The sequence below is a fragment of the Ranitomeya variabilis genome, chromosome 6, assembly GCF_051348905.1.
Source record: "Ranitomeya variabilis isolate aRanVar5 chromosome 6, aRanVar5.hap1, whole genome shotgun sequence".
Lineage (NCBI taxonomy): Eukaryota > Metazoa > Chordata > Amphibia > Anura > Dendrobatidae > Ranitomeya > Ranitomeya variabilis.
This window is the reverse complement of record NC_135237.1, coordinates 294,023,281-294,045,409: the sequence shown is the minus strand read 5'-3', so window position 1 is coordinate 294,045,409 and position 22,129 is coordinate 294,023,281.

Sequence of the window (22,129 nt, the reverse complement as noted above, 5' to 3'; positions counted from 1 at the left end):
TTGTATGTAATGTATTGTATGTATGAAGTATGTATGTAGTATGTATGTATGTAGCATGTCTGTAGTATGTATGTAGCATGTGTGTAGCATGTATGTATGTAGCATGTATGTAGCATGTATGTAGTATGTATGTAGCATGTATGTAGCATGTATGTAGCATGTAGCATGTATGTAGTATGTATGCAGTATGTATGTTGTATGTATGTGTGTAGTATGTATGTAGCATGTATGTATGTAGCATGTATGTAGCATGTATGTAGCATGTATGTAGCATGTAGTATGTATGTAGCATGTAGAATGTATGTATGTAGCATGTATGTAGCATGTATGTAGAATATAGTATGTATGTAGCATGTATGTAGCGTGTATGTAGTATGTAGTATGTATGTAGCATGTATTTAGCATGTATGTAGAATGTAGTATGTATGTAGCATGTAGTATGTATGTATGTAGCATGTATGTAGAATGTATGTAGTATGTAGCATGTATGTAGCATGTATGTAGTACATATGTAGCATGCATGTAGTGTGTATGTAGTAAGTAGTATGTATGTATGTATGTAGCATGTATGTAGCATGTATGTAGCATGTATGTATTATGTAGTATGTATGTATGTAGCATGTATGTAGCATGCATGAAGCATGTATGTAGCATGTATGTAGCATGTATGTAGCATGTATGTAGTATGTAGCATGTAGTATGTATGTAGTATGTATGTAGCATGTATGTAGTATCTATGTAGAATGTATGAATGTATGTATATAGCAAGTATGTAGCATGTATGTAGCATGTATGTAGCATGTATGGAGTATTTTTTTAATATTCAACACATTAGCCGGATGATGGGACTACTACTGTCCCATCATTGGCTAATGTGTCAATCACTGTTATTGTAGCAGGCATAGCCTGATGGGACTCGTAGACCCATCGGACAATGCCTGCACAGACAGAAAGACCCCCGGCAGGCCATACAGACCCCCTGGCATGCCGCACAGACCCCGGAGAGGCCGCACAGACCCCCTGGCAGGCCGTACAGACCCCCTGGCAGGCGATACAGACCCCAGAGAGGCTGCACAGACCCCCTGGCAAGCCGCACAGACCCCGGAGAGGCTGTACAGACCCCCAGGAAGGCCGCACAGACCCCCTGGCAGGCACGCACAGACCCCGGAGAGGCCACACAGACCCCCCAGCCAGCCGCACAGACCCCCCAGCAGGCCGTACAGACCCCCCGGCAGGCCGCACAGACCCCGGAGAGACCGTACAGACCCCCTGGCAGGCCGTACAGACCCCCCGGCAGGCACGCACAGACCCCGGAGAGGCCATACAGACCCCCCCGGCAGGCCATACAGACCCCCAGGCAGACAGGCACAGACCCCGGAAAGGCTGCACAGAGCCCCGCCAAGCCGCACAGACCCCAGAGAGGCCGCACAGACCCCCCGGCAGGCCATACAGACCCCCCGGCAGGCACGCACAAACCACCCACGGTCACGCACAGACCCCGCCCGCGCACACAGACACTCACACTGTCTGCCCACGCACCACCCACACTCTTCCCCCCTCCGAAACAGCATATAGAAGGACAAAAAGGGCTTATTTATGTTCCGATATTTTGGTCGCATTGACTTACATTGGTATTGGGTATCAGCGATATCCGATATTTTTTGGATATCGGCTGATCCAATCCGATACCGATACTTTTGAATATTGGAAGGTATCGCTCAACACTACTTCTCACATAATCATGAACACTTTTTTGGCCACTTCAAAAGTGGTGAAAGATGCCAAAGGTCCTAAATTATGACACAATTATGGTATGTACCAAAATTTGAGACTAACCTATGCCAGAAAACAAGTGTAAAATGATGAAACAAGTTCCTCTTAAAATGTATAAGGTGTTATCTTTGTTTCCATATTGAAAGTTCTCCATAAAAATCTTTGCTGAAAAAGTGTATGTTATTTTAGTATTTTTTACATTTTTTTAGCGTTGGAACATTGTTGTAAAACTACAATATACATATAAAGGTTATTTTATCAATTCACTCCTATATAGCATGTGAAAGTACTTTGATTTGCTTTCATACAGAGAAGGTCATTGTAATAGCATCCAACCGTGTTAATTGTACAATGGTCAAAGTCATGTAGAAAATCTCTTCGTGAGCACCCTCCTGCAGATACAACAAATACATGTGTCAGATGATTTAAACTTACCTTTAAATTACATTTTCAAAGAGCATTTCTGACCACTGGCCACATGTGTGCCGATAATGGCCAAATCTTTGCTTTTGTGCTTGATGGAGAAAACATGAACAGTTTTTCACACAACATGATGTTCTGAAGTGGTTTAGCTCAATAAAGAAAACCAATATGAGAATGACAGGGGGATATTTAGTATAAATGTGCTTTTAATGTGTATACTGAAAGGATTTCATGTTCCACGCAGTTCCAAGTAACCGTTTGCAATGCAGAGAACATATAGTACATGAAAAGTACAAGTGAACAATGTCCTTTACAAGTAACATTTATCAAAAAACCTGGGATTCATTTTATAATTAATATTAATACAACATATTTCAAACTTAAATTGAATCATCTAAAAGTCAGTAACACATTTTGAAGGACAATGTAGAGTGCTATGAGACTATAGTCAGGACCGGTTTTAGGCAAAGTGGGGCCCTAGGCAAAGTTTAAAATGGGGCGCCAAATGCTAACATATTGCACATCACACAGAAACATTTCGGTTGTATTTAAATGCGCTGATCTCAGGCTGCTGAACGAGTGTGATCGACAATACTGAAGTCGTTGGACGCTTGTTTCCCGGCCTCTTTCCACCGTCTGAGAAAGAATGAAGGGGACAGAATGATCACTAATAGATCACTAACAGATCACCATACAGTATCATGTTATCAGCAGCACATCTGCAGTTTACACTGGCGATGTGCTGCTGAGAACAAGGATTTTTATTCCGGCATAAACAATCCAATCACCCAATGAATATGCAGCATTTTGCTTGTTTAGTATAATACACCTCATAGTCCTCCATATATTATAATGTGCACCACAGTCCTCCATATTGTAAAATGCACACCCCATAGTCCTCCATATAATATAATGTGCCCCATAGTCCTCCATATAGTATAATACACTGCTCATAGTCCTCCATATAGTATTATACACTTCCCATAGTCCTCCATATAGTATAATACACTCCTCATAGTCCTCCATATATTAAAATATACTCCTCAGTCCTCCATATAGCATAATACACTCCCCACAGTGCTCCATATAGTATAATGCACCACCATAGTCATCCATGTAGTACAATTCACTTCCCATAGTATAATGAACCCCATAGTTCTTCATATAGTATAATGTATTCCCCATAGTCCTCGATACAGTATAATTCAGCCCACATATAGTATAATGCAGCCACCACCCCACAGAGTATAATGCAGCCACCCCACAGAGTATAATGCAGCCATCCCAGAGTATAATGTAACCTCCCCATAGAATATAATGAAGCCCCCCCATATAGTATAATGTAGCCCTCTCATAGAGTATGATGCAATCACCCATCAAGGAATATAAATATAATACAGCCCCCCATAGAATATAATGTAGCCTTGAACAAGATATAATACAGCCCACCTCCCCATAGAATATAATGTAGCCACATCAAAGGGTATGATGCAATCATCCCTCATAAAATCTAATAAAGCCCCCCACAGAATATAATGCCGGCCCCCATAGTATATAACACAGCCTCCTCCATAGAATATAATGTATAATGTACCCACAAATATATAACACAGCCACATAGTATATAACACAACCTCCCCATATAATATAATATACCCCCATAGTATATAGCACAGCCAACATAGTAGTATATAGCACAGCCCATATAGTAGTATATAGCACAGACACTTAGTATATAGCACAGCCCACACAGTAGTATATAGCACAGCCCACACAGTAGTTTATAGAACAGCCTACACAGTAGTATACAGCACTGCCCACAGTAGTATACAGCACTGCCCACAGTAGTATACAGCACTGCCCACAGTAGTATACAGCACTGCCCACAGGAGTATACAGCACTGCCCATACAGTAGTACACAGCACAGCCCACAGGAGTATACAGCACTGCCCACAGTAGTATACAGCACAGCCCACAGGAGTATACAGCACAGCCCACAGTAGTATACAGCACTGCCCACAGGAGTATACAGCACTGCCCATACAGTAGTACACAGCACAGCCCACAGGAGTATACAGCACTGCCCACAGTAGAATACAGCACAGCCCACAGCAGTATACAGCACAGCCCACAGCAGTATACAGCACAGCCCACAGGAGTATACAGCACAGCCCACAGGAGTATACAGCACTGCCCATACAGGAGTACACAGCATTTCCCACAGGAGTATACATCACTGCCCACAGTAATATACAGAACAGACCACAGTAGTATACAGCACAGCCCACAGGAATATACAGCACTGCCCACAGTAGTATACAGAACAGACCACAGTAGTATACAGCACAGCCCACAGGAATATACAGCACTGCCCACAGTAGTATGCAGCACAGCCCAGAGGAGTATACAGCACTGCCCATACAGTAGTATACAGCATTGCCCACAGTAGTAATCAGAACTGCCCACAGTAGTATACAGCACAGCCCACAGGAGTATACAGCACAGCCCACAGTAGTATACAGCACAGCCCACAGAAGTATACAGCACAGCCCACAGAAGTATACAGCACAGCCCACAGAAGTATACAGCACAGCCCACAGGAGTATACAGCACTACCCACAGCAGTATACAGCACTGCCCATACAGTAGTACACAGCACAGCCCACAGGAGTATACAACACTGCCCACAGCAGTATACAGCACAGCCCATACAGTAGTACACAGCACAGCCCACATCCCCCTCTCTCCTCCCGAGAAGTCCAGTAAAAAAACCCAAAAAACACAAGCTCCTCACCTCTCCCCAAGCCCGCGCTGCTCACTGCTCCTGTATCGGCAGCTGCCGCCGCACTGCCTGGCACACAGCGAGTGCGCAGAGCGGGGAAGGATGGGAGAGGGAGCATCAGGTGACTCTCTCCTCCATCATTGCTTTGAACTGTACCGGCAGACGCCAGTATAGTTCAATGTGGCGGGGGAGTCAATGCTGGCAGCAGGCGGGCCCCCCTGCCTCACAGGGGCCCCATAGTGGCTGTGTGACTTGACGCTAGCTGGGGGCCCCTGGAGGAGCGGGGGCCCAAGGCAGCTGCCTAGTCTGCCTGCCAATAACGCCGGCCCTGACTATAGTTCATCAAATACATCAAAGTACCACAGAATAAAGGTTTGTTTTAATTCTGACATTTGTAATTTTAGTGATTCTCATACTATTCATGGTTTGGTGAGTAGGATATATTAACATTTGTGTCATAGGCTCCCTCAAAACCCTTCATGGAAAATCCTCAAATTTTTGAAAAGGCAAATAGCACTGATTGTAGATTTATTTTTTTCCTATTGAAACGGGATGACAGCATGTCATAATAAATATCTAGCAGTAAACTGTGATTTTCATTTATGGTTAGTGTTGAGCGATACCGTCCGATACTTGAAAGTATCGGTATCGGAAAGTATCGGCTGATACCGGCAAAGTATCGGATCTAATCCGATACCGATACCCGATACCAATACAAGTCAATGGGACTCAAGTATCGGACGGTATCCCTGATGGTTCCCAGGGTCTGAAGGAGAGGAAACTCTCCTTCAGGCCCTGGGATCCATATTAATGTGTAAAAGAAAGAATTAAAATAAAAAATATTGCTATACTCACCTCTCCGACGCAGCCTGGACCTCACCGAGGGAACCGGCAGCGTTCTTTGCTTAAAATTCGCGCGTTTACTTCCTTACGTGAAGTCCCGGCTTGTGATTGGTCGCGTGCCGCCCATGTGGCCGCGACGCGACCAATCACAGCAAGCCGTGACGTAATTTTAGGTCCTTCAGGATTTTAAAATTACGTTCTGGCTTGTGATTGGTCGCGTCGCGGTCACATGGGCGACGCGACCAATCACAAGCCGTGACGTCACGGGAGGCTGGACACGCGCGCATTTTAAAATGCGCGCGTGTCCAGCCTCCCGTGACGTCACGGCTTATGATTGGTCACGTCGCGTCGCGACCAATCATAAGCCAGAACGTAATTTTAAAATCCTGAAGGACCTAAAATTACGTCACGGCTTGCTGTGATTGGTCGCGTCGCGGCCACATGGGCGGCACGCGACCAATGACAAGCCGGGACTTGCGCGCATGTCCAGCCTCCCGTGACGTCACGGCTTGTGATTGGTCGCGTCGCCCATGTGACCGCGACGCGACCAATCATAAGCCAGAACGTAATTTTAAAATCCTGAAGGACCTAAAATTACGTCACGGCTTGCTGTGATTGGTCGCGTCGCGGCCACATGGGCGACGCGACCAATCACAAGCCGGGACTTCACGTAAGGAAGTAAACGTGCGAATTTTAAGCAAACAACGCTGCCGGTTCCCTCGGTGAGGTCCAGGCTGCGTCGGAGAGGTGAGTATAGCAATATTTTTTATTTTAATTCTCTCTTTTACACATTTTTACATTAATGTTGTTTCGATACCGATACCCGATACCACAAAAGTATCGGATCTGGGTATCGGAATTCCGATACCCGCAAGTATCGGAATGCTCAACACTATTGATGGTATAAACTTTTATGCAGGTGTGATAGGAGTCTGAGTGATTGATCAAGTTAACCCAGCTCTAATTGAATAATAAGAGAAAAACATTTAAATGAGGAAAGAAATATGAACTAATATGCTAAGGTAGATAAGAAGGGCTAAGATCAGATCTGTATACGTTAATCTTCTGTGCTGGCAAGTTTCCTAAAGTAGCTGTCCGGGAAAGTCTCTGCACAACCACGAAGTAGGCTGATCGTAAGGAAGTCTGTGGTGCTCTCAGTGTTCAGTGTTCCAGCTAGTCACGCTGAGTCAAACACTCAAGGGAGAAAAAAGCCGTTGCTCTATGCAATAGATACACCTCTAATCCTATGCGTTTTGGAGGTAACATCCAACTTGCTCAGTGCTTACAGTTGCAACTGCAATCCCTGAGGAAGGAGCTCGTTAACTCCGAAATGCCCACTATTATCTTTTTTTTGCCCAAAGAAGAGCCCATAGCTGATGGCATCACTAAAGCTTTGGGCTGCAGCTTTTTTTCTTTCTTTGAGTGCTTGACTCAGTGGAACACTGAGCACTAAGAGCATCATGGACTTCGTTGCAATCAGCCAGCATAGTGGATATGCAGAGACTCTCCCGGACTACTACTTAATGAAATTTGCCCACACAGAGGATAGTATGCAGGTTTAATCTTGGCTCTTGTAATCTACCTTGGTATATTAGCTCATAATACTTTATCTGAATGTTCCTACCAAAGCGCAAAGGCAGCCATTGCACTGATTTATGCAACTTTATAGTCTAGAAAATCATTCAGAGATGGGAGCACTGGTATATATATATATATATATATATATATATATATATATATATATATATTTGCTTAAAAAAATTAATAGGAAAAAAACAAAACATTTAATAGGAAACAATACAATAAAATTGTAACTAGCAAAGATGAGCGGATCGATTTGCAGAGGATCGAGTTTGAGTTAAATTTCCTAAAAATTTGTGGTTTCACACAAATAGAGAAATTTGGAAATTTGATTAATGGTTTGCAAAAATAAAAAAATTATATGGCACCATTTCCAACACTGCTGAAACATCAGAGAGCAGGCACATATCACTTTGCAGTGCTGCATGGACTTCCCCATAATACCCTGCAGCTATGATATCTTGGAGATTACCATACATTACAGTGCCTTGCAAAAGTATTCTGCTCCCTGGAAATTTTCAACCTTTTCCCACATATCATGCTTCAAACATAAAGATACCAACTGTTAATTTTTAGTGAAGAATCAACAACAAGTGGAACACAATTGTGAAGTTGAGCGAAATGTATTGGTTATTTAAAATTTTTGTGGAAATTCAAAAACCCGAAAAGTAGGGCGTGCAATATTATTCGGCCCCTAAACTTAGTACTTTGTTGCGCCACCTTTTACTGCAGAAGCAAGTCGCTTGGGGTATGTCTCTATCAGTTTTGTACATCGAGAGACAGAAATTCTTGCTCATTCTTCCTTGGCAAACAGCTTGAGCTCAGTGAGGTTTGATGGAGATCATTTGAGAACAGCAGTTTTCAGCTCTTTCCACAGATTCTTGATTGGATTGAGGTCTGGATTTTGACTTGGCCATTCTAACACCTGGATATGTTTATTTATGAACCATTCCATTGTAGATTTTGCTTTATGTTTGGGATCATTGTCTGGTTGGAAGACAAATCTATGTCCCAGTCTCAGGTCGTTTGCAGACTCAAACAGGTTTTCTTCAAGAATGGTCCTGTATTTGGCTCCATCCACCTTCCCATCAATGTTAACCATCTTCCCTGTCCCTGCTGAAGAAAAGCTGGCCAAAACCATGATGCTGCCACCACCATGTTTGACAGTGGGGATGGTGTGTTCAGGGTGATGAGCTGTGTTGCCTTTATGCCCAACATATCGCTTGGCATTGTTGCCAAAAAGTTCAATTTTGGTTTCATCTGACCAGAGCACCTTCTACCACATGTTTGGGGTGTCTTTCAAGGTGGCTTGTTGCAAACTTTTAACAACACATTTTATGGATATCTTTGAGAAATGGCTTTCTTCTTGCCACTTTTCCATAAAGGCCAGATTTGTGCAGTGTGCGACTGATTGTTGTCCTATGAACACTGTCCCACCTCAGCTATAGATCTCTTCAGTTCATCCAGAGTGATCATGGACCTCTTGGCTGCATCTCTGATCAGTCTTCTCCTTGTTTGAGATGAAAGTTTAGAGGGACGGCCGGGTCTTGGCAGATTTGCAGTGGTATGATACTCCTTCCATTTTAATATGGTCGCTTGCGCAGTGCTCCTTGGGATGTTTAAAGTTTTGGAAATCATTTTGTATCCAAATCAAGCTTTAAGTTTCTCCACAACAATATCAAGGACCTACCTGTTGTGTTCCTTGGTCTTCATGATGCTCTCTGTGCTTCAAACAGAACCCTGAGATTATCACAGAGCAGGTGCATTTATACGGAGACTTGATTACACACAGGTGGATTATATTTATCATCATTAGGCCTTTAGGACAACATTAGATCATTCAGAGATCCACAATGAACTTTTGGAGTGAGTTTGCTGCACTGAAAGTAAAGGGGCTGAATAATATTGCACGCCCCACTTTTCAGTTTTTGAATTTCCACAAAAATTTCAAATAACCAATACATTTCGTTCAACTTCACAATTGTGTTCCACTTGTTATTGATTCTTCACCAACAATTTACATTTGGTATCTTTATGTTTAAAGCATGATATGTGGGAAAAGGTTGAAATGTTTCAGGGAGCTGAATACTTTCGCAAGGCACTGTATACAGGGTGGGCCATGTATATGGATACACTTAAATTAAATGGGATTGATTGGTGATATCAACTTCCTGCTTGTGGCACATTAGTATGTGGGAGGAGGAAAACTTTTCAAGATGGGTGGTGACCATGGCAGCCATTTTGAAGTCAGCCATTTTGGATCCAACTTTATTTTTTGAATGGGAAGAGGGTCATGTGACACATCAAACTTATTGAGAATTTCGCAAGAAAAACAATGGTGTGCTTGGTTTAATGTAACTTTATTTTTCATGAGTTATTTACAATTTTCTCTTTGTTTACAGCCGTTGACATGTCGCAGAGGTTAACATGTGAGGAGTGGATAAAAATTGTGTTGATTTCTGGTGAAAGCAGTACCCGTGTCATTGCAGCAGGTTTCAAAGCAAGACACCCTATGCAAGAAAACTGTCATCATTCCCATTTTATTTAGGTGTATCCATATAAATGGCCCACTCAAAAACGTTTGCCTCATCACTGAACATAAAGTTCTGTGTAAACTGAAGGTCCTGCTCCAATTTTTGTTTTGAACATTCTGCAAATTCAGAGCGCCCATTTTGAATCAGTCGAACAGCCCTTCGGCAGATATTAGCTACTCGCACATGGTAAATCCAGCTGCTGCAGCATCTCAACGAGATGACCCAGATTGGCGTGTTGAAAATCACAGCAAAAATGCTTAAAAAACACATGGTGGCCACATAGCCTTAGTCTATTGCTATAAAACAAAGTAGGAAGCTATGAGACATGGCTGTGCTGTTCCAGTGGCAGCAGCAGAAGACACAGGTTAGAGAATTTGGACTGAGCAGGCAAGGAGATGTGTAATAGCTTAGTGCTAGCAATGGCAGCCCTTTCATGGCAGCAGAATTGTCACCATCACCAATCTCTGCAAAGTTGAAATCTGCCTTCATTGTATACAGATTTTACTAATGATTTGAGAATGAACAGACCAGTTGAAGAGGAGAAGGTCACAGATTTCTTTAACCCCTTAATCCCATTGGATGTACTATCCAGTCGAGGTGACCTGGGACTTAATTCCCAGTGATGGAATAGTACGTCCAGCGTGATCAGCCGCGCTAACGGGGGGAGTGCGGCCGATCGCTGCCGGGTGTCAGCTGATTATTACAGCTGACATCCGGAACTATGTGCCAGGAGCAGTCACGGACTGCTCCCGGCACATTAATCCCCGGAACACTGTGATCAAACATGATCACAGCATTCCGGCAGCACAGGGAAGCATCACGCTGGGAGGGGGCTCCCTGTGTGCTTCCCTGAGACCCTCAGAGCAACGCGATGTGATCGTGTTGCTCCGAGGGTCTCCTACCTCCTCCTCCCTGCAGGCCCCGGATCCAAAATGGCCAAGGAGGGCCTTCCAGGTCCTTCAGGGAGGTAGCTTTCAAGTGACAGGAAGCCTCCCTGCAGTGCCTGTCAGATCGATGATCTGCTAGTATGATGTCCCCCCCAGGGCAAAGTAAAAAAAAAATGTGTAAAAAAAAATAATTCCTAAATAAAGAAAAAAATATTGTTCCAATAAATACTTTTCTCTATCTAAATTTAAAAAAAAACAATAAAAGTACACATATTTAGTATCGCCGCATCCGTAATGACCCGACCTATAAAACTGTCCCACTAGTTAACCTCTTCAGTGAACACTGTAAAAAAAAAAAAAACGAGGCAAAAAACAACACTTTATTATCATACCGCCGAACAAAAAGTGTAATAACACGCGATCAAAAAGACGGATATAAATAACCATGGTACCGCTGAAAACATCTTGTCCCGCAAAAAGCGAGCTGCCATACAGCATCATCAGTGTCACGATTCACACCGCGACTGTCAAGATCCCTTAGCCGCTGCCCACAGTATGTCACGGATCGGGGTGACTTTAGACCAGCAGACGGCTATCACATGTGCAGGGGGCTTATCCTAGTTATCCCTCCACTGCCACAATGTGATGAAAAGAACACACACAAGGTTATTGACCTCTTAGTTTACAGCAGGGGCTTATTTTAGGTATCCCACTGCTCTTCAATATACCATGAACTGCAGGGATTTGTGTATATCCCGCTTACAGTTCCACTTAACACTTGCAGCTCTCTGGCGCCCCCCTTACTCTCAGGTCTGATTAGGTACTGCACCTAGGGTAATTGGTCGCCAGAAAGGCTGCCTGCTATGTACTGGCTATTTGGCGCGCTGCAGTGACGCGATAACTACTCCCACTCAGGCAGGAACAATAATTATCAAGCCGCAGTCGCTACAGTGAAACCCAAAGGCCTGCACAGTACACGGTATCACTGCCACCAGCCTCGATTAAATGGGTCCGAAGCAAACCCCAAAACAGTAGCGTACTTTCCCTTCAAGAGACAGGGTATGTTTTTAGAGCATGGAGAAATAAATGGCATGAAATAATATACCCATAAAGTTTATGCAGTGTTTATCAAAATATTTTACAAAGATGTTACAAATGAGACAATTGCAAATATGTACAAGGTAATTATGAAAATAAAAGGATTAAAGGAAGAAAAGATAACTCACATGTTCTTAGTTCATATCAGTTCAGGCAAACACCATGCTAGGGGGAAGGGGCTCCCAAAAATCCCAATGCATGAGGTACAGCTCTTCAGGTCAGACCCACATGTTCTTCCAGCAACAGACTCACTGCTGGAGTCCGGCCAAAACAGTTATAGCTTAGGTCGCTGACATCACCAAAAAGGCTGGCTATCCCAGTCCCTCCTCTCTCTGCATTCTGACTAAGTATAAGCTAAATCTTTCTAAGACTTGTAATTCCGCTGCTGAACATATCATCATCGCACCATACCTCTCATTCATCTCGTATTATCGCTGGCATTCTAGTGAGATCAAATATGTCCTATTTGGGATGTATATTTACAGAGAAATCCCTACTTCTTCCCCTGATGGAGTTAAAAGCTCATGTTTAGAGTGATGGGTAGCTCCTTCGATGGAGATTACAAATATATGTTTTCGTGGTCTTAACTTAAACGATTTGCCTAATATCTTCCAAAAACAGAACAAAAGACTTTCATGATTCTAGAAGCTTCTAGTCCAGTGATACCTGGACAAGAGCTTACACGGCAGGAAATGCCGGTCGTAAATGCCTTTCTTCAATAAAACTCCCCTCTCACATACATTGGCAAGGCAGCTCTTGGCTGAGTGAAAGGGAAGGGGGGTTTTTAACCCACAGCTTGCTAGCAACAGAACTAAACTTATATGATATTTCATACCATATCGTGACAATCCATAATGACCCGACCTATAAAACTGTCCCACTAGTTAACCTCTTCAGTGAACACTGTAAAAAAAAAAAACGAGGCAAAGAACAACGCTTTATTATCATACCGCCGAACAAAAAGTGTAATAACACGCGATCAAAAAGACGGATATAAATAACCATGGTACCGCTGAAAACATCATCTTGTCCCGCAAAAAGCGAGCTGCCACACAGCATCATCAGCAAAAAAATAAAAAAGTTATATTCCGCCGAATAAAGCGATGCAAAAATAATTATTTTCTATATAAAATAGTTTTTATTGTATAAAAGCGCCAAAACATAAAAAAATATAAATGAGGTATCGCTGTAATCGTACTGACCCGAAGAATAAAACTGCTTTATCAATTTTACCAAACATGGAATGGTATAAACGCCCCTCCCAAAAGAAATTCATGAATAGCTGGTTTTTGGTCATTCTGCCTCACAAAAATCAGAATAAAAAGCGATCAAAAATTGTCACATGCCCGAAAATGGTACCATTAAAAATGTCACCTCGTCCTGCAAAAAACAAGACCTTACATGACTCTGTGGACCAAAATATGGAAAAATTATAGTTCTCAAAATATGGAGATGCAAAAACTATTTTTTGCAATATAAAGTGTCTTTTAGTGTGTGACGGCTGACAATCATAAAAATCTGCTAAAAAACCCACTATAAAAGTTAATTAAACCACCCTTCATCATCCCCTTAGTTAGGGAAAAATAATAAAATTTTTAAAAAATGTATTTATTTCCATTTTCCTATTAGGGTTAGGGTTAGGGTTGGTGCTAAAGTTAGGGTTGGGGCTAATGTTAGGGTTAGGGTTTGGGCTATAGTTAGGGTTGGGGCTAAAGTTAGGATTAGGGCTACAGTTAGGGTTGGGGCTACAGTTAGGGTTAGGGTTGGGGCTAAAGTTAGGGTTAGGGTTTGGTCTAAAGTTAGGGTTAGGGTTGGGGCTAAAGTTAGGGTTGGGGCTACAGTTAGGGTTGGGGCTAAAGTTAGGGTTGGGGCTAAAGTTAGGGTTAGGGTTGGGGCTAAAGTTAGGGTTAGGGTTGTAACTAAAGTTAGGGTTAAGGTTAGGGTTGGGGCTAAAATTAGGGTTTGGATTACATTTACAGTTGGAATTAGGGTTGGGATTGGGGTTAGGCGTATGGTTAGGGTTATGGTTGGTATTAGGGTTAGGAGTGTGTTGGAGTTGGGGTGTGGTTAGGGTTGGGATTAGGGTTAGGGGGTGTGTTGGGGTTAGGGGTGTGGTTGGGATTAGGGCTAGGGGCATGACCGGGTTAGGCATGTGGTTAGGGTTATGGTTAGGGTTGGGATTAGGGTTAGGGGTATGTTTGGGTTAGGGTTTCAGTTAGAATTCGGGGTTTCCACTGTTTAGGCACATCAGGGGCTCTTCAAACGTGACATGGCGTCCGATCTCAATTCCAGCCAATTCTGCGTTGAAAAAGTAAAACAGTGCTCCTTCCCTTCCGAGCTCTCCCATGCCCCCAAACAGGGGTTTACCCCAACACATTGGGTATCAGCATACTCAGGACAAATTGGACAACAACGTTTCTCCTGTTACCCTTGGGAAAATACAAAACCGGGGGCTAAAAAATAATTTTTGTGGAAAAAAAATATTTTTATTTTCACGGCCCTGCATTATAAACTGTAGTGACAAACTTGGGGGTTCAAAGTTCTCACAACACATCTAGATAGGTTCCTTGGGGGTCTAGTTTCCAATGTGGGGTAACTTGTGGGGGGTTTCCACTGTTTAGGTACATCAGGGGCTCTGCAACTGCAACGTGACGCCTGCAGACCAATCCATCTAAGCCTGCATTCCAAACGGCGCTCCTTCCCTTCCAAGCTCTGCCATGCGTCCAAGTGGTGGTTCCCCCCCACATATCAGCGTATTCAGGACAAATTGGAAAACAACTTTTGGGGTCCAAATTCTCCTATTACCCTTAGGAAAATACAAAACTGAGGGCTAAAAAATAATTTCTGTGGAAAAAAAAGTTTTATTTTCACGGCTCTGCGCTATAAACTGTAGTGAAACACTTGGGGTTCACAGTTCTCACAACACATCTAGATAAGTTCCTTAGAGGATTGACTTTCCAAAATGGTGTCACTTGTGGGGGTTTCAATGTTTAGGCACATCAGGGGCTCTCCAAACGCTACATGGCATCCCATCTCAATTCCAGTCAATTTTGCATTGAAAAGTCAAATGGCACTCCTTCCTTTCAGAGCTCTGCCATGCACCCAAACAGTGGTTTACCCCCACATATGGGGTATCAGCATATTCAGGACAAATTGCACAACAACGTTTGGGGTCTATTTTCTTCTGGTACCCTTGGGAAAATAAAAAATTGGGGGCGAAAAGTTAATTTTTGTGAAAAAATATGATTTTTTATTTTTATTTTCTCATGTAAAAATGAGAAATTGCTGGCCAACTTTTAACCCTTATAACTCTCTAACAAAAAAAAATTGATTCCAAAATTGTGCTGATGTAAAGTAGACATGTGGGAAATGTTACTTTTTAAGTATTTTGTGTGACTTATTTCTGTGATTTAAGGGCATAAAAATTCAAATTTGAAAATTGCTAACTTTTCAAAATTGTCACCAAAATTCCATTTTTTTCACAAATAAATGCAAGTAATATCAAACAAATTTTGGAAATTTGATTTCAGTCAATTCTCTGTTCACCTCTAGTTACAGACCAAAAAATATAGGGGTGCTGGTGTTTGTATTGTGGCAGCATATCTATTGTGAACTACAGGTGGTTATGAAAACATGTTAATGACATTACCAGATGATTTTTTGGTTCCTATCCCTGCTTGGTGCTATGCAATTACTGCTAAAAGGTTGTTTACTTGCCAGCTATTTACACAATTTCTGTATTTAATTTTTAATTCTCCAGTAGTATTAAAATCCAATTCTTTTGTTCACTGTTTGAATCAGCATAATCCCCTTCTGTGATAAAAACTTCAATTCAAGACAGATATATTTAATTAATTTATATCTCCTCAGATCTAGTAAGAAAGAACCATCGATAGTGACAATCTCTATCCGTCTAGAATCATGGAATCGATAGTCATTTTCAATTCATGAGATGGTCAAAGGTTTATTTATCTTTGGAGTTTTGCAAATTCTAGTCTAATAATCTAGTTCTAGGAATTAGAACTAAATGTATTCAAATGATTCTGTCTGATTAATATGTAACTTTTCCAAATCATGGTGTATGAATTATTCATATCAAACAAATATGATGCACATTATCTTTCATACTCTGCTAATGTATAATTTCCTATCAGCAAAAGAGGTTCAGAGGCTACATTTGCACATTATAATTCTTTAAACCAACAAACAAATGATCCTCAACATACAGTACACAATTGTTACAACCCTAATGACAGACATCTTAGATTACATATCAAACCATCTTCTTATATAAATTTCACTTTTTGATTGCAAACATTTTAAAGCACTATTATGATATGATTATTTTAACATTTATACATGCTTATGCTGTAGTCTTTTTAGTCATTATTTCATTAATTGTTGATCAGTCTGTACATTTATTTGAATAATGTAGCATGGTACTTAATGAAGTATCTAATTTGCTTAATATGGACCATCTGATATCCATCAATAGATTTCACAATGCAAACTGCACAAATTATTAAATAGATATTTTACACCTGATGATGTTGGTGCAACTTAATCACAAACTTTGTTAGAAAAGCTGTAAAATCCTCAAATTAAAATGACAATTGTAGGAGTTCAGGTAGAGTTAGATTCATAAAATACTAATTTGAATGTTATTAGAATGTAAACTTTCAGAAAGGAGTTTACAAAAATTTGTTTGCATTGAGAAATCTGGTAACAGCTTTCATAAAAAAAATGTGAGCTATACTCATGGGCCTCCTAACTTGGTGAAGATAGTCAGTGCCAGCTTGTAGGAGTTGATGTTATTAACAGCTTATGTTTTTTATTATTATTTATTATGTTTTTAGGTTGTGGGCAGTACAACTAGAGATTAATAGATGGGACCTATATGTTTTTATTAGTGGATAGACAGCCTAGAAATTATTTTTGCATTCTAAGAAGATAATAATGAAAATAACTGTTACCAGTTTTATGAATCCCCCTGTTGGTATACAGTTTTATGAATGTCAGTCATCTCATCCAAGAGATGATGCTCCTATGAGTTAAGTTACCCATTTTAAAATGCGCGCGTGTCCTGCCTCCCGTGACGTCACGGCTTGTGATTGGTCGCGTCGCCCATACGTAATTTTAGGTCCTTCAGGATTTTAAAATTACGTTCTGGCTTATGATTAGTCGCGACGCGACGTGACCAATCACAAGCCGTGACGTCACGGGAGGCTGGACATGCGCGCATTTTAAAATGCGCGCGTGTCCAGCCTCCCGTGATGTCACGGCTTGTGATTGGTCGCGTCGCCCATGTGACCGCGACGCGACCAATCACAAGCCAGAACGTAATTTTAAAATCCTGAAGGACCTAAAATTACGTCACGGCTTGCTGTGATTGGTCGCGTCGCGGCCACATGGGCGGCACGCGACCAATCACAAGCCGGGACTTCACGTAAGGAAGTAAACGCGCGAATTTTAAGCAAACAACGCTGCCGGTTCCCTCGCTGAGGTCCAGGCTGCGTCGGAGAGGTGAGTATAGCAATATTTTTTAATTTTAATTCTCTCTTTTACACATTTTTACATTAATGTTGTTTCGATACCGATACCCGATACCACAAAAGTATCGGATCTCGGTATCGGAATTCCAATACCCGCAAGTATCGGCCGATACCCGATACTTGCGGTATCGGAATGCTCAACACTAATAGGCAATACTGTAGATATCATTTAATAAATATGAAAATGTTTTCTGACTTTTGCTAATATATATGTATATAATGAATTTTATGAAAAAATAAAAAATTAAATAAAAGCTTAAAGCAATATTACCTGAAAAAATAATGTCAAAAGTATATGAATAAATGATACAAAAATTGTAAGAATGCTTTAGCAGGGGTCCCCAACCTGTAGCTCGGGAGCCACATGTGGCTCGCAGTCCCATGAATTGTGGCTCGCGACTGTCTATCAGCTTGGTGCATTAGCTCCAGTTCTAGCAAACAGGTATGAAGAGCACATCTGAAACTGGGGAATTTTGTGAGTAGCCCTGCAGAGAAGAGCAGATATAGATGCACATATAATGGTCTTAGGGGTTTTTACATGATTTAATTATGGTACACTGGAGACAAGATGATACCACCTGTCAGAGGAGGTGTTTGAACCTGGATGTGACAGTGTCTTGGGAGAATACTGAATGGGGGGTACTGTAGGAACCCCTGAATCTTTGTATACTGCTTTGGGGTGATTGATTTTTGTGGAAAAGCTTTGGTTACCATTATGCCTGTAATGGGCCTTTGGTTGCCACTATTGTGAGAGGGGCGGGAGCTGAATGTGGCTCACGACCCTCTCTCAAGGCTGGATGTGGCTCGCGACCCTCTCTCAGAGCTGAATGTGACTCTCAAGGTCAAAAACGTTGGGGACCTCTGCATTAAAGGGTACTTCACAAGGCAGCATGTACAGTACTAGACACTGGGTGCATGATGTATTTCTTGACCTTGAAATGCTGCTGAGTTTTACAGTAAAAACATACTTTAAAAGCCACCAGGAACCGAGCTGCTTGGGAGATTAATCACTTGTGGCTCCTCCCTACCTGCTGCTAGTGAATCACAGGTCCCTTTTCTATGCAGGTGTGCAGGGCGAGACCTCTAATTCAAGGAATTCAGGCAGATAGAAGTCTCTTGGGACCAGCCTTTCTGGTGTCATGACACAGCTGTCAGGTGAACTGGACCAGGGGCTCCTTCCCTGTTTCTAACACTAGGAGGTGCCCTAACTCGCCCAGATCCACGGGATACTTCAGATGGCTAAGATGCCAGGACTTCCACTTTTGCCTTAGCTCCTAAGTTAGCCCTCCATCTTTTCTCCTCCCCCACCCAGTTAAAAGGGGGGTGCTACTGTGCACAGTAGTACACCAACCCAACAAACAAGGCATCACAAACAAGGGCTAACAGAAAACTCCAACCATACAAAATATTCAGTCACATATAACAGAGGAATACGCAGGGGTGTGAAGGTAGGGGAATAAACCAAAATTAAGTAGGATAAGGAATTGCCATGCAAACAAACCAAGCAACTGTCACTAATAACTCCCTCTATTTAGTCAAAACTAGGCAAATCCGGTAGCGCTCAGTGGTTTTCCATAAGCCAAAAATCAATTTATCATAACATATCTCAAATTGTATTAAACTATTATATTTTATGGACTGTTAGATACACGAGTCCTTAAGGCGCGTCTCCAATACTTGGGTGAAAAATAGGAAAAAATTATTTTAAATAAAATGGTGGTGCATCTTACAGTCTGTATTAACAGTAGCTTACAGGGGGCTGTGGTGGTGGAGCGGGTTCACTTAGGGCAGGGTCGCTACTTTAGAAGGCCGGTGGTAGCAGGAGTGAGTGAATGCTGCTGTTCTTGGCTCTCATAAAACGTCGGCACTGGTGAGCAGAGTCCCCTTTCCCATTGATTTTCCTGAGGTGGCTTTTGGAAAAATGCCACCAGAGGCGGAGCAAACACAGATTAAGATTTTGGAAGACGAGATTTTGTCTCATGAGATCTCGTCTCCTGAGTAGGGTTGAGCGAAACGGGTCGGCCATTTTCAGAAGTCGCCAACTTTTGGCAAAGTCGGGTTTCATGCTCATATTTTCCTGGAATAGTTGCAGACTCCATATACAGAGCCCCTAAGTGCTAAAAGAGAAAAATCTCCCCTCAAGTGACCCCATTTAGGAAATTATACCACTTTGAGAATTATCTAAACGTTTTGTGACAATTTTGACTCCATGGGTGTTTTCCAGAACAAGCAGCAGTGGATGTTGCTGAGTGAAGATTGCAAACTGCCATTGTTGAGATCAGTACGTTGTAGTGACCAGTAGGGTTGAGGGAAATGGGTCGGCCATTTTCAGAAGTCGTCAACTTTTGGCAAAGTCGGGTTTCATGAAACCCGACCCGACCCCTGTGTGGGGTTGGCCATGAGGTCGGCGATCTTCTGAATCTGGTATCGGAATTCCGATACCGAGTTCCGATATGTTTGCGATATCAGAAATCGGTATTGGAATCCACATTTAAGTGTAAAATAAAGAATTAAAATAAAAAATATTGATATACTCACCTCTCCGACGCAGCCTGGACATCGCCGCTGGTAACCGGCATCTTCCGTTCCTAAGAATGGCACTTGAAAGACCTTTCGATGACGTCACGGCTTGTGATTGGTCGCGGCCGCCCACGTGACCGCTCAGCGACCAATCACAAAGCCGTGACGTAATTTTCAGGTCCTAAATTCCTCATTCTAGGAATTTAGGACATGAGAATTACATCACGGCTTTTGATTGAGCGGTCACGTGGGCCGCCGCGACCAATCACAAGCCGTGACGTCATCAAAAGGTCCTTCACGCGGTCATTCTTAAGAAGGAAGGCTGCCGGAAAGAAGCAGGGCGCGTCCGAGGGTGAGTATATACCTAATAGGAATATACTCACCCTCGGCTTCTTCTTTCCATGAAACCCGACCCGATCCTATAAAAATAAAAGTCGCTCAACCCTACTCCTGAGATCTCAATCTGAGCATGCGATGCCTCCAGCAGCCATTTTCCTGAAGCTCAACCCAGGAAAATAATTGGGAAAGGGATCTCTGCTCACTGGTGCTGACATCTTATGAGAGCACTTGGCCTTCAGCATCACCCCAGTCCTGTCGCCAGCAGCCTCCTGAAGCAGCGACCATGCTTTTGTGACCTGTCTCCATCACAGCTATCCACCTGGTAAGCTACATTTGGATTATAAGATGCACCCCATTTTCCTCCCAAATTTGGAGGAAAAAATGGTGTCTTATAATAAAAAAAAAATTATATATCTGTGCTTAAAGAATATGCATTAGTTCTTATAATGTCCTTATTTTGGTAAATGCAGTTAGTATTAAATAACAGCTTTGGAGCATTGTCTCTGAATTGTGATAATCTTCTGTTCGTCTTTCTGTAAATGCATGAATACACTGGCCATTGCTTTTCTCTCTATTACTTTCTAGTCATTGTTATGCCAGCTGAAAAATTCCCTTTAGAAATTAAAATAATTTGATGGGTAAAGGAAAGTTAACATTAAAAGGTTTCTAATAAAATAATTATTTATGATGAGTAAAGATGATAGAATCTGAAAATATTTAAATTCATCAAATCATGAGGATTTTACAGGGACATTCTATTCACAGTAAAGCTTTTTGATGTGAGTTGAATGTTCCATATTATACTCTAAGATCTCTTACAAACAAAAAATTATCTGGAATGCAACAAATAAATAAATACTACTCATCTCAAAACTCTCCTGTACAGCTGTTCCTGCAGCTTGCAGTGTGGTCCTTCGGAAATCTTCTTTTCCCTTCCCACATTGCACACATCCTCTTTCGAATGTTTACTCTAGGTTGTGGCTTCAATTGATTACTAGGCTTTTAATGTCACTGCAAGCTGTGCTGTCACTCTAGTGATGCATGATATCAGGATTTGCACAAGGATGGCATGGCGTACTGTGATCTCAGAAGCCTAGTCAAGCCAGAAGCCAAGGCCTAGAGTGAAGAGGTCAAAGAGGATGCGCAAAACAGGTTAGGGGAAAGAACAATTTTTTTAACCTCTTGCCTGATCTTCTATGATTCAGCAAAATGTCCGTTAATTTGCTGAATTTACAATAATTGAATTTGCAAATATTCTTAACTTTAGATATTTTTGTAGAATTCATGGTGAACTCAGTTCTACTCAAATAAAATCACTCATCTCTAGTCACATACAAACAGAATAGGTGATGAATGACTAATCGCTTAGGGTCACAATTCAGGACACCCAACCTGCTACTAGAATGGGTTTGCAAGCCCACTGTTCTTTGCTGCTTAACAGCAGTAAGGAGAAGCGGGAATGGATAGTTGGTAAGGTAAATTCCATTTAAGGTCTATTGATCTACAAGAAACAGTATAACATTGAACTCAGCAGTTTTAATCAGCCACATAGTTGTTGAATTGAGCAGTAAGGCACGTGTGCTTGCACCTCCATTCATACTCTTCCTTAATAGAAATACAGTAAGGCAAAAAAGGGTAACTGCTTCTCTATTTACAGTGCAAGAGGATATGGTCTGAGTGGTGTTTCTCAGAGGTCAACACAATGATTGTGCTGGAGGAAGATTGTGCCAGCCCCGAGAGGTATCCAAGATTGCCACCTGAGGGAAGGGGGTCTTTAGATTTTTAGTGTTTAAAGG